Here is an 8900-nt window from a genome sequence, read left to right as displayed (position 1 = left end):
ATTCATTGCCTATTTTAAGACAACAAAATCCAATAATTATTCCCAAAATTATCATTTTGGCGAATATTTGCACCAAAATATAATTAAGGTGATTTTTGGCACATTTTTTACGAATTTATTTGGTATTTTTAAAGCTATATTGCATATAATTGCAATCATAGCCTATTTTACGATTAATAGTATTTTATAATTGTAAAATTAGTTCCAGCATTTTTAAGTTAATATTTATGTAATATTTGTTTACTCAGTATTTTTTAAATTTATTTTTAAAAAACCATCATTGCTATTTTTATAAAATAAAACGGGGGAAAAGTGGCTATTTAAAATCTGGCCTCAATTTCATTTCAATTACAGCCCAATTTGTACCACAATTCAACCCAATCCCAACCCCAAATCAATTTAAACCCGATTACTTGATTCAATCGCCCAAACCCGCCCGTTTTCTTTCTAAAATCTGAGCCATTGATCATTTTGATCAACGGCCCAGATCTCTTCTTTCCTTTTTAATTCCAAACGACCCCTAAACCCTACCCCATTCTTTCATAAGCGCCGCCTCTAACTCCTCTCTTCTCTCAAACGCTCTCGAGCTCTCTCGAAACCCTAATCGCTCTCTGCCACCTCCAACCCCAAATCCACCAAAATCTATGGCTGTTCTAACCATGGACGACCTATTCTCACCCCCTACTGCTCTCACGTGCTTGATACCTGAAGGTTCGAGGCCAGACCTCGAAGGTCCTCGCTAAGACCTTCATCGATTCGAAGATCCCGGCCATCTCCGGCTTTGCTCCGGTGGCTCTTGGTCTTTTGAGCCTGATTGTGATATTCTCTAGCTTAGATCGTGACTTTTCCAGGCTTTCTCGCTTCTAGGGTTCTTCTGAAACCCTAGCCTTTCGAGGTTCTCCTGATTCCTCTAGATCTGTTCTAGATCTATGTTTATTTTAAGGTTTTCAAACGATTTCTCAAAGTTTCTTTCAAAAGTTTGCTTTCAAACCTTTCATCTTCTCCGATTTAGGGTTTCTCTGATTTTACATGCTCTACTGTGATTCTTATGTGTTTTCTTCTGCTGTGTTTTCTTCTATCTTGCTCTTATGACTTCCCCTACTGTATTTTGCACGATTTTTCTTTTATTATGTTTTCATGAAGTTTTCTGGGAAATACATGTTTAAGGTCTCAGTCCCTTTGAGTTTTCTGAACTTATTTCGTTAGTATTCTTTTGCCTGACTTGCTTGTTTCGTCTCTAGACTCGATTAATGGTAAAAATCCTAGAATTTGGGGTTTCATTCGAGTTTGAGGCCACTTGTTACGTGCTTTGTGTGCTTCTCATCTCTAAACTTGCTTGGTTTCAAAACCCTAATCTCTGAGTTCCTGAAGTTGTTTCATCTTTGTTTCAACTTTGTTTCTCCATGTGGTTCTGACTATTTGCTAAAATCTATGAGACCCTGTTTACTTGACTCTTTAGCATGCTTCTGATTAGCCTATACGACTATCATGTTTCGCTAGCATTATTGTTTCTCTTTGTCATGATTTAACCTCACACGCCCGATGTTGTGCATTCTTTATATACACTGGTTGTCCCTCTAGAATTTTGGGACTGATTTCAAACTTCCTTATGTAAGCATGATTGATTCTTTCCTTATTTTATTTGAAAACTCTCTTTAACCTTTTGATTCCCTTATTTCTGACTTGGTTCATTGGTGATTTTGAATCCCTGATTCCCTGATTTACTATGTACTAATTGATTTACTTTGTTTTTGCCTTATTTACTTAACCGTGTGTTTCAAATTTTCCTTTCCTTAATTAAAACCCCTATGTATTTACCCCTTATTTGTATGCTATGCACAATATGTTTACTTGATCTCCTTCCTTAAATAATTTCTGCCCTTTACCGTTCAAATTTGAACTCCTCAATCAAAGGATTTTCTGCTATTGATTGATTCTAATTGATACATGATTATTTTCTTACCTTTGTTCCCTGCCTGATTTCAAACTATAAATACATGCTCCTTTCTTAACACACACACGACCAACACTCGAGTCTTTTTTTTTCTGAACTCAGACTCACACTCATAAGTATACTCTTGCTATTTGTATTGTGGCCTGTTACAATATTTCTGCTCTCTTTGCTTTCTGAAACTGGTATGTCCTAGTTTTAATTCTAGCCCCAATCCCAATGTGTTTAATTACCAGTTCTTATGTCCATGTTCACTTTAATGTCTGAAGTATTTAATCTTTGTGTAATGTGTTCTGCCCATTTCTTGTAATGAATCCCATTCCTATATCCCCTTATGTGTTTTGAGCTATGGTTCAAAAACATGGCAATATAGCTGAAGTTATTGTCCATGGACATGAACTGGACCCTTTGGGTCCTAAGCTCTTTCAATTTCCCATCCCCATTCCCTTATTATGTGTGTTGAGTTAAAGCTTTGGCCTGACAGTATTCTAATTACTGTCCAGGCCTTGGCTTGACCTTCAATAGGTCCTTACTCTCCAATGTTTGGCCGACAGGCTTGGTTAGGGGTGTGCCAGCCTACCTCATGGTTAGGTATGACCACCAGCCTGCCTTGGCATTCCTCCCCCCCCCCCTATTGCACTGGCACTCATTCTTAGAACTTAAGTCCTACCCCTCTCTTGTGAGCCTTGCTTTGGGACACCTGAGCTCCCTCTGAACTTGGACACTTGAGGGTTGGCTCTTCCACACTGCACTATAACTCATTCTGATTAATATCTTGGGTGTAAGCACTGCCTGGGGTTCCTGAAACTCCTTGGATCTCTGAAACACCCTAGATAAGAGAAGGCCTTGGAAATCTGGATCTCGGAAGTGGTTCAATCTCATATTATTAGACACTAAGTTTGAATTAGGTCCCTCGGATGCAGCTGATAATTTCTGATGTACTTTTAATTTCAGTCTTGTTCTACTGGTCTGTAATAAATTGTACAAACTCATGGGGATTTAGTGAAAAAGGGAGGGGTTTACTTTTATGCACTAAGGGTAGAAAATTGTAGGGATTTATTTCTAATTTGTGCAACTTCACACATAGAAAATATGTCTATAGGATTTAACATTCGATTTCTGCAACTAAGCATATAGACATCCTGCCTATAGGGTTTGCTTCTGAATTTCTGCACTTTCATAGAAATCATGTTCACAAATTTATGCATCTGCATATAGAAATCATTCCTATAAGATTTCTCCACTTGCATATATAGAAATCATGCTCATAGGAATTCTGCACTGTCATATGTAGAAACCATGCCTATAAGAATTCTGCTCATATGAATTCTGCATGTAGATACCATGCCTATAGGGGTTTGCATCTCTGCATATAATAGCATCATTAGGCAAACAGATAGGTTTAATAATAAATTGGCATATGTAGATATCTTGGTTTACAAGGCTTCCATTAGTATTTAAAAGGGTATCACGTATAGAAAGCATGCCTATAGGGATTTCGAAACCAAAAAATTATCTCACTTATTCAAAGCAGTGTTGATTTTACTAAAAACAAACGACTTTTCTTTCTAAACCTACTCGCATGAACTCTGGTAAACATTTCCCAACCGATCTGCATTCTGGAACTCGTTTAGTTGTTAAATCACGTACCCTTTTCTGAAACTTTTTGTTACTCTGAAATTTTCTTTTAAAATCAGCTTGTGTTTTAAAATCAGTAGTTCTATCCAACACATAGACAGAGGGTTTAACTAATCAACTGGATCAGTCTTAGACAACTGCATTCGAGTAAGCCTAATGCAAACTTCCTATCTAAAATTATGTGTTGAATCAGTCCGCTCATTGCTTTAAGTTTAATTTAAGACTAAACCAGTACGTGCAAGACATGCTAAACTCTATGGCTTTATCTGATTTTAGGAGGCTTATGTGAGCCCTACTTGCTTATTTGCTGTCCCCTTTACTTGCATTATGTGTTTTGATTGACGCCTTAGTATTTTGTCCTTTGAAAACTCTCCAAAAGGCCCCAAACCCCTCTCCCATTAGGACTAGTTAGTCCAAATGCCTCCGGGACTGATAGGATTGGGATGGGTACTAGCATGCAATAAGTAACGAGACATTCCGCGCTTTAATACCTTAATGGGGTGGGAAGGGTAGATATGGATATGATGACCACGCGATAACACCATGTGTATAAGCGGTTACCGGGTGTTGTGTGGGGTGATCCATATTATTTATAAACATAGGACCCCTCTCCCTTTATCTGTTTATTTTTATTTCGAAAACTACTTTCTTCTCAAATTTCAGCCTCTTTAACTTCGTTTAAATTCAAATTATTTGCAACTATTATATGAAAACCCCCTCGTATTTGCAATTCTTGCTTGTTTACTTGTTGTCTGCACTTAAAGTCACAATTGTAACATGGACGGGAACCACACTAGTGGATCTTGAGGGGTGCCTAACACCTTCCCCTCGAGATAATTTCTAGCCCTTACCCGAACTCTGGTTCTTCATCTCAAACTCTTCCTTAAAGTGTCCTAATGCACTATAATCATTAGGTGGCGACTCTTCAATTCCAAAACCCAATTCCCAAACGGGAATAGAGTTGTCTTCCCAAAATGTCGTAAACCCGATTTCGCGAGAAAAAGGGGGCGTCGACAATATTGATTCTTATGGTGAGAACGAGAGTAAAAGCACGAAGGGTAATGCCGTGCACTTTCTGTTTGCTATGTTTATTTGTTGTTACCAATTCAAGTGTTTTAACTGTTCAGATTCCTTTACTGATGTGATCCTTTGTGATGGAACCCCATAGTGTTTTCAATACTTTGCTGTATTTATATGTATATTTCAATACTTCAAATTTCAATAATTGTTTCATTTTTAATTCAATTAGTTACTCATTTAAATTTCCTTAAACCGTCTGAGGTTGTATTTTACTTAAAAAGGAATTTCTACTAAGTTAATTTATTAAATCCTATGTTAAAGGTAATAATTCATTCGATGTTGTATTTTAATTGAAAATGGTATTTTCTTTATTCAAATGATTTCTAAAAATAACTTCATCTTTTCTTGCTGAGTTCCTAATTGGTTTAGAAATTGTACTCTACTTTATGTTATGTAAATGAGACTCCTTGATCATCTTAATTGCATTGGTTATGGACCCTATGTACTGAGTAACATGAGAACGTTGTTGTGCAAAGAGAGATAGAAATATGTGGGCACAAGGTGCCGGGTGTGCTAAATGTTTGGTAATTGAGGTTATGATATGAGACATCGAGTTTGAGATGGCTGGAATTGTGCACCAGAAATGATATGATTTATTGAGCTGACATCGCCTTCCTTGTTTGAGTACATTCTTTTTTACTTGTCTGTGTTCCGGCTATGTTGGTGTTAATTTATTTGGTTATCTTTCGTTTCCATCTGTGTTTCCCTTTATTGTTTCTACTGATTGTAGTTTGTTTTTTTCCTACTGTTAATATTACTTTGTCATCGTTAGGTTGATAGTTTATTATCATATCCTGTTCAATTTATTTAACCAGTAGGTGTCTGGACTGTTCCCCGTCACTACCCCACCAAGGTTAGTCTTGATACTTACTGGGCCGTTGTGGTGTGCTCATACTACACTTCTGTACATTTTTGTGTACAGATCCAAGTATTTGATCGGTAGTAGCTGTGCGGGTCGTGGGGTGGAGACTCAAGGTAAACCTGCTACAACGTTCGCAGGCCTCGGAGTCACCTTCATTTGTACTTATTTCCATTTGTTCCTTTTGTTTCGGAACAGTGATGTACTTATTTTGTATAACTACTCTTAGAAAGGCTTGTGACTTGTACCGCCGGTTTTTGTCACGACCCGGATTTCTCACCATCGGGAGTCGTGATGGCGCCTACTATCGGAGCTAGGCAAGCCAAACATTTAAAATATTTTTACTGATTTCATTCAAACAATACAATAAACGAGAACAATAAATAAGCGGAAGATTTTAGATTAATACAACTGAAAACCAAAAATGCGGAAGTTTGAAACATAATTCTACCCAGAGTCTGGTGTCACTAGCTCACGGACTACTATAGAATGCTAAAAACAAGTCTGAAAGGAAATACATAGTGTTTGTTCGATACAAGGTAAACAAACTAAAACATAGAAGGGACTTCGGCCTGCGAACGCCCGCTAGGCTACCTCGTGAGTCCCTGGACTGAAGATAGCTCCCGGAAATTCGACTGTTGCGGTCCAAAAGCTGCTCCCTGATCTGTGCACAAAAATGCACAGAGTGTAGCATCAGCACAACCGACCCCATGTGCTGGTAAGTGCCTGGCCTAACCCCGGCGAAGTAGTGACGAGGCTAGACAGGACCTACCAAAAACAACCTGTACAGATATATATACATATACAAGAGCAACGGAAATAATAACAGAAGATATCAAGTAAAGCTGGGAAGGGGGCATGCTCGGGGATAACAAATGAGGACGAATTATTAGAAATAACAGCAGAACTACTCCGGGTTTCCATGATATATATAGTGGACGGCGTGCCACACGATCCCATATTATAATACATAAGTGGTCGGCGCACCACACGATCCCATTTCATAACATATATAGTGGTCGGCGTGCCACACGATCCCATTTCAATAATATATAAGTGGACGGCGTGCCACACGATCCCATATTATAGTATATAAGTGGACGGCGTGCCACACGATCCCATACTATAGTTCAAAATATTTGACTTTGTAAAGAAGGCCCCATTAGGGAAATTTGACAACATAACACTTTAACCCGGCAAGGGTACAGCTAACAGCCCAAATATCCCGGCTAGGGAGAGTACATAATAATAGTCTACACGTCCCGGCAAGGGAATAATCACAACACATCCTCTTTTAAATCACTTCTTTCTCCACTATCACATTCTTGTTCGAGCCAACGCTCCAAAATATACCAATCACAATTCTTCCTCAACCGTTCACATTATATGAAATTTATCGAGTAAACAGGGAAATTGTGTCACATCATTCGAATTACAAGCAATTAAGACTTACGGTCATGCTAGATTCCGGTGGATAGACAACCGTCACCATGCCTATACACCATACTCCACATTTAGCAAGTAGCAAATAACATCCTAATCCTATTCCCTCAAGCCAAAGTTAGAACAAACACTTACCTCGGTCCAAAGAATAGCAATCAACCCTCAAATACCGCCTTTCCTCTACAATCCGACTCCGAAACAATGGTATCTAGTCATAATTAGTTCAATAATATCAATAAGGGCTCAAAAACATAATCTCATAGCCTAGAAATGAAATTCCCATCATTCTTCCAAAAACACCAAAATTCGACACCGGTCCCACATGGTCCAAACACGAGGCTCGGACCAAAACCCAATCACCCATAACCCCACGAGTTCAAATATATAATTTATTTCAAGATTCGACCCCAAATTGAGGTTGAATCACCCAAAATCCCCAAAACCCTAGCTCTACCCAAAACCCTTAATTTCTACTTTGATTTCATAATTTAGGTCTAGGAATTCAGTAATTAATGAAGAAGAGTGAAGGAATTAGGTGGGAAATTACTTACCCAAAGACTTTGGTGAAGAAGAGCTTCAAAAATCGCCCCTAGAGCTTGGAGAAGACAAGTTTTATGAAGAAATGGGAAAAATCCCGTAATGGGTCTGTTTTGAGCTTTTAAAATTAACTGGGCAAAAATGCCCTTCGCGTTCGCGGGAAAGGAGCCGCGTTCGCGAAGGGTTAATTCAACAGACCATCGCGTTCGCGATGAGGAGGCTGCGAACGCGAAGAGAAAGACTGGGGGGTCCAGGGAAATTAACTACGCGAACGCGTGAATTAGTTCGCGAACGCGAAGAAGGTGGAACTAAAGCTACGCGAACGCGGGAATAGGTTCGCGAACGCGAAGAAGGGGACCCGGCCAGCATCGCGATCGCGTAAGGGCGACCGCGAACGCGAAGAACAAACCTGGCCTGCAACAGCTGAAGGAAAACCTGCTATATTTCTAAGTGTAAAATCACCCCGAACCACCTCCAATTCACTCCCGAGCCCTCGGGGCTCCTAACCAATCACACACACTAACTCAATAACATCCTACGAACTTACTCGAGCGATCAAATCGCCAAAATAACATCAAAATCCATGAATCAAGCCTCAAAATCATCATTTTCATTTCAAACTTCTTAAACTTCAACTTTAGATATTTAGGTCTGAAACACGCAAATGACATCCGATTTCGACCAAACTTTACAGAAAGCGCTTAACACCTATTTAAGACTTGTACCGGGCGTCGGAACCAAAATACGAGCCCGATACGATGGTCTTTTAATCAATTTTCATTTCCATTTTCCTTAAGAAATTCAGAAAAATAATTTCACAGAAAAATTCATTTCTCGGGCTCTCGACCTCGAAATTCGACTCCGGGCATATGCCCGAGTCTCATATTTTTCTACGGACCCTCCGGGACCGCCAAATCACGGGTCCGGGTCCGTTTACCAAAAATATTGACCAAAGTCAACTTTAGCAATATTAATATCAAAATTCTTCAAATTTTTCACAAAGTTCACATATTTCAACATAAAAGCTTTCCGGCTTCGCGCCCGGACTGCGCACGCAAATCGAGGCAACTAAAAGCGAGGTTTTCAAGGCCTCGGAAGCACGGAAATAGGAAGAAGTCCGGTGATGACCCTTTGGGTCGTCACAGTTTTGGGAATTGTAAATTGTTCAGAGTAAATTAATTTCAAGTTAGTAAACATCAATGTTATTTCAGTTAATGTTAGGCTTACCTAGTTTAGAGACTAGGTGCCATCACGACTCCTTCGAAGGGATTTTTGGGTTGTGACACAAGGACACCATTTTTTTTGGCGAAAATTTTTTTCAGGCGACAGATTATATATATATATATATATATATATATATATATATATATATATATATATATATATATATAT

The sequence above is a fragment of the Nicotiana attenuata genome, unplaced genomic scaffold (genome assembly GCF_001879085.1).
Source record: "Nicotiana attenuata strain UT unplaced genomic scaffold, NIATTr2, whole genome shotgun sequence".
Taxonomy (NCBI): Eukaryota; Viridiplantae; Streptophyta; class Magnoliopsida; order Solanales; family Solanaceae; genus Nicotiana; species Nicotiana attenuata.
The sequence above is the reverse complement of the archived record's forward strand: the minus strand, read 5'-3'. Positions refer to the sequence as shown.